The sequence below is a fragment of the Phodopus roborovskii genome, unplaced genomic scaffold (assembly GCF_943737965.1).
Source record: "Phodopus roborovskii unplaced genomic scaffold, PHOROB, whole genome shotgun sequence".
In the NCBI taxonomy this organism is placed as follows: domain Eukaryota; kingdom Metazoa; phylum Chordata; class Mammalia; order Rodentia; family Cricetidae; genus Phodopus; species Phodopus roborovskii.
Window position 1 is genome coordinate 564,806 of NW_026125489.1, and position 6,000 is coordinate 570,805.

Here is a 6,000-nt window from a genome sequence, read left to right on the forward strand (position 1 = left end):
TCTCTTACCAGGAAGCCATACTGCTTTCTCCCGACTCTCCATCTTGACCCCTTACTACTTCCTCTTTCCTCCTTGTCTCCTAGTCCCGCCTATCTTGCTTTCCTATTGGCCAACAGTGATTTATTCATTAAACCAATATGAGAAACATATACAGAATGACATCTCCCATCACACCACAGCTTCCAAAACAAGATTTTTGTTTTTCTTTGGAGGTGGGTGGTTTCAGTGGCAGAGGACAGACATGGGGGATGGGAGGTAAGTGGGATTGGGGTGCATTATGTGAAATTCACAAAGAATCTATAAAAAGTTAAATATATGTAGTATGAAAAATGTAGTATATGTAAATGTAGTATATGTAAATATATGTAGTATGAAAAAATAAAGATTAAAATAAACACATGCTGGAGTGGGTGAGACTGTCAACTGGTACGGCTATTTTGGAAACCACTGTGGGAGTTTCTCAAAAAAAAATATAGTAATAAAACAATACAAAAAAGACATAGCTATGCCATTCATGACCACATAACCAAAGGATTCCACATCCTATGATAGATATATCTGCACATTGATAGTCTGTTCAATAGCTAGGAAACGTGGTCAGCCTAGATGCTATCAAATGATAGTGCTATTAAGCACTAAGCAAAACTGAAGTTGTCAGGAGAACAGTAGAACTAAAAATATACTGAACTAAGCAACCCAGTATCAAAAAAACACACATTACATATTTTCTCTCATAGATGGGCCTTAGCTTTTAATTTTTAGATTTCTGTATTTAAACTGGAGTGAGAGTCTCTACAGGCCAGAAGCTGAGAAAAGAGTCGTGGGATGAAGGGGGAGGGATCTTGTGGGAGAGAACAGCAAAACACAAGTAATATGAAAGTATGTAGTAGTAACGCTTGCCTAACTATGCTCATTACAACTTTATTCATAATAGCCTGAAACTGGAAAAAAAAAAAAAACAAGATGTTCCTCAACTGATGAATGGATAAAGAAAATATTGTACCAAGGATGACCCCAGCTAAGAATCTTAACAATAGTTAAGGTGCCTGATCTGGCTTTCTCAAGTAATCAGATTGGTGACTACCCTAATTGTCATCGTAGAACCTTCATCCAGTAACTGATGAAAGCAGATATAGAGATCCACAGCCAAGCACTGGACCGAGCTCCAGGAGTCCAGTTGAAGACAGGGAGGAGAGATTATGTGAACAAGGTGGCTCAAGAGCATGATGGGGAAACCCACAGAGACAGATGACCCAAGCTAGTGGGAGCTCACAAACTCTAGACTGACCGCTGAGGAGCCTGCATAGAACCAGACTAATCCTTCTGTAACAGTTGTATGGTTTGGTCTGTTTGTGAGGATGCTGGCAGTGGAACCAGGATATATCCCTGGTGTATAAGCTGGTTTTTTGGAGCTCATTCCCTATGATGGGATGCCTTGTTCAGCCTTGATAAAGGGTGGGGCTTGGTCCTACCTCAACTTGATGCGCCAGGCTTTGTTGACTCCCCATGGGAGGCCTTACCCTTTCTGAGGATTGGGGTGGTAGGATGGGGAGGAGGTGGTCGGGAATGGGAGGAGAGGAGGGAAGGGGAACTGTGGCTGGTATACAAAATGAATAAAACAAATTAAAATTAAAAAAACATTGTGCATTTACACAATGAAGTATTACTCAGCTGTTAAAAAAATTGCATCATGAAATATGCAAGCAAATGGATGGAACCAGGAAAACAAATCATCCTGAGTGAGGTAACCCTGACCTAGAAAGACAAGCATGGTATGTATTCATTTTTAATTGATATTAGCTGTTAAGCAAATGATAATCAAGAATCAATCTAAAATCCATAGACTCATAGAGGTTAGATAAAGAATAGGGCTTTATGGGGGGGGGAACTCATGGATCAATCTCCCTGGGAACAGGAAACAGAATAGATTTTTACTATACTAGGGGTGGGTGGGGATAGGAGCAGGTAGGATCAGGTAGGGGGTAAGGGAGGGAAAGAGAGAGGAGACAGCTGCAATTGGGGAGCATGGGGCAGTGTGGAAACCTAGTGTAGTAGAAACTTCCTGAAATCTATGAGGGTGATCATGGTGAGAACTCCTAGTAATGGAGGATATGGAGTCAGAACTGGCCATCTTTTGTAGCCAGGCATGGCTTTCAGTGATGGGACTGGGTTGTATTCAGTTGAGTTGTTGGCTAAGGGGGTCACATAGAGACCCCTAAACCACACAGGCTGATCCTAGGACAGAGGGTGATTTCTACAAACCAACAGTGGGGACCCATTTCCAAGGACAGTGTCCAACTAACTCATTAACAGAGAGGTAGAGCTGGTATTTGCATGGAGCCTTCACCCAAATAACCTAGTCTCTTTGGGAAGGTACTCTGCAGGTTACAGAAATCGAAACCTGAACACCAACCCAGCCACAAAACCCTCCACCTATAATCCACCCTGCCTTCAAGATGTACTGAGGCAATGCTGTCACAGAACTTGTGGGTGTGCCCAAGCAATGTCTGGTTTAATTTAAGGCCCCTACCACAAGAGGGGAGTATGCAGGCATGCAGACAGGCATGATGATGCTGGAGGATTAGCTCAGAGTCCTAGATCTCACAGGCAGCAGGAAGTCAACTGAGACATTGGGAGGAAACCTCAAAGTCCCACACACACACAGTTACACCTTTCCTTCAACAAGGCTGTACCCATTCCAACAAAGTCAAACCTTCTAATAGTGCCACTCCCTATGAGATTATGAGGGCCAATTACATTCAAACTGCCACAGAATCTATTGTCTTTCAGTAATAGAACACACTGATCGATATTGTCCTGGCTTTTATGGTTTCTGTTGAGAATTTGCTTCTAATTCTGATTATTTGCCTTTATGTGTGACCTGTTATACTCTCTTATAGCTTTCATTGTTTTTTTTTTTTTTTTGTTTATTCTCTGTGTTTAGTGTTTTGACTATGATAGGAGGTTATTTGCTGATCTTGTCTGGTGTTTAAATGCTTCCTGAACCTATATGATTACCTCTTTACATTTAGAGAGGTTTCTGCTATGATTTTTTTTCAAGTATATTGTTTAGGCCTTTAGCACATTCTCCTTCTATTCCCATGGTTGATAATGTTGGACATTTCATGGTGTCCTATAAAATTCATGTTTTATTCTTATTATGTCTATTTTAATCCTGGAGCAATTTTTTAAGGTCTACCAGGTATAAGATTATGTCTTGATGGGCCCAGTCTTATGCAGGTCTGACACATGTAGTTTGGATGGGGTGAAATAGATATCCTATTTAGGGCTAAGAGTTCAATAACCACTCTGTCTCAGTGTTTGACCAGTTATGAGTCTCTTCATTAACTACTATCCAATTCAAAATGGATAAGTGTAGCTACCACCTGCCATTAAAGAAGCCTCCATTTATAGTAAATGGAGACCATCACAGAAAACTGCAACAGGACACAATGCAAGGATAATGGATTTTAGGGAGCTCATCTCCAGTGGATACATACACATCGCAGCTCTTGCATCTCTGGAACATCATGAAAGATGGAGCAGAAAGAGTGCAAAAGTCAGAATACCAGGATGTCAGCTCTTAAAAATGTCTGCATACACAAGATTGGGAAAATGGCAATACCAATGGACATGCTCAAGTGCAAGGGGGAAATTCCATAGACAACTGTAGGCAGCTACTGACTACTGGGAGGATAATTAGCCTCTCCCAGGGATGAGCCCTTTTATTGGTTGTCCAATGTAGAGTGATCAGACCTTAAACCATATACACAGGACATTTACTTACATATTTTTGCATATGCATGCATATATCTGTGCATAGTCAAAGAAAAAGAGGCTATCAACTTGAAGACAGACATGGGAGAGATTTAAATGAGGGTAGCTGGGATGAGCTAGAGACAAGAAAGAAAAGGGGGAGTTATATAATTCCATTTCAATTAAAATCTTATTAAAAATAATTTCCAACATCAAAAACTTAACAATAAACAAAATGCAGAATGTAATGAAAGTACATGAGATTTTCTTTTGATGATGTCAATTGATGTTTTTTCCATGTGGGATGGATTTTGAACTCTTTCCTTTCTTGTGATGTTTGAGTAGAGCACTTCATTTGGTGGGGAAATACACCATTTGCAGTTCTAGTTTGAATTTGTGAAAAAGCAAATCTGGGGTGTGTATTTCTCCAGAGGAATTTAGACCACCTTTGGGAGTAAGTTTCCCTCACAACTGCACTCCCTGAGTTGAGGTGTGTAGTTCAGTTTCCACGTTTGATAGTCTATCTGGTTCAGCAGCTCTGTATCAGGAAAAACAGGGCTGGATTCTTGCTATTGTTTCCTCCTAACTTTGTCACAAAGCTTTGCAGGCAAGGCTGTCTCAGCCCTCCGACTGGCATTTCGGTGCACTCACTCTTTCCCCCGAGCATATAAGACCATTGATTCTTCCCAGCATTGGGCTCTGAAGAACCTCTCTCCATATGGTATTCAACTGTGCAAGCTGTTGTGGGGGCAAGGATGGGAGCCCTTCCTGTGCCTTCCTGCCAACCTCACCCACCAGCCTTAAGAGAGTTTGCCACCACCTCCCTGTTTCATGTATCAATCTCCTTCCTATCTGTCCATAGGGCCATTGATCTAGTAAGCTCCACTCCCTCCTTTCGCTCTCCTCTCAGCATGGACCGGGAAGAGAGGGTAGAAGCCACTGTCAGACAGTTCCTCCTTACCTTAACAAACTGAGTTCTGTTCCAAAGTCTTCAACTCCCCGCCAATTATGTATCCAGTTCTTGGTCATCCAGCTATTTTTTTATATGTCATTGTGATTGGTTTAATAAAAAGTTAAACAGCCAGTAACTAGAAAAGATTTTCAGGGCAGAGAGAACGTGGGGAAGAAGAGCAGAAATGCCGGGAATCTCGAGGAGAGTGGAGGAAGCATGATTTGTAGAAGATGAGGTAACAAGCCATGAGCCACATGGTAACAACTAAATTAGTAGAAATGGGTCAATTTACGTTATAAGAGCTAGGCTAAAAACAAGCTTGAGCTATCGGCCAAGCTTTCATGATTAATATGTCTCCATGTCATTTTTTAAATATTTATTTAAATTTAAAACAAGCTTGTTTTACATGTCAATCCCAGTTCCCTCACCCTCCCCTGTCCCCTCAAACCCCATTCTATCCCCCTTTCTGCTCCCCAGGGAGGGTGAGGCCTTCCAAGGGGATCTTCATAGTCTGTCATATAATTTGGAGCAGGGCCTAAGCCTTCACTCATGTGTCCAGGCTGAGAGAGTATCCCTCTATGTGGGATGGGCTCCCAAAGTCCATTCCTATACTAGGGATAAATACTGATCCACTACCAGAGGCCCCATAGACTGACCAGTCCTCCTAACTGACACCCACGTACAAGGGGTCTGGGTCAGTCCAGTGCTGGTTTCCCAGCTAAGTCTGGAGTCCCTGAGCTCCCCCTTGTCCAGGTCAGCTGATTCTGTGGGTTTCTCCAGCCTGGTCTTGACCCCTTTGCTCATCACTCCTCCCTCTCTGCAGCTGGATTCCAGGAGTTCAGCTCAGTGTTTAGCTGTGGGTGTCTGCTTCTGCATCCATCAGCTATTCATGCAGCTAACTATTAAGAGAAGCATTTCCTGTAGTTTGCCCTAACCTCCACCAAGCCGGCAGCTAGGAACTGTCTGCTGCCCCGCCCATCTGTTTTCTCAACAACAACAAAATCTCATCTGGGCTTGATAAATTCACTTACAACTATCATTTCTTTCAAGAATAAAAATTGCTGTGTGTATCAATCACCATGCCTGTTTTCTTTCGCCAAGTCAAATGGATGCAGTTTCTAAATGCCCAGAAGTCTTTCAGTGTTTTTTAAACAGTACTTGTAAGCATGTTGACACAATTGTAGAACAAAATCAGAAATTGTCACCACTTATAATAGAAGCAGCAATTAATTGCATAATTTTATTTATTTTCTCCATTTTCCTTAACTAATTAAAAATTTCTCAGCTATAGT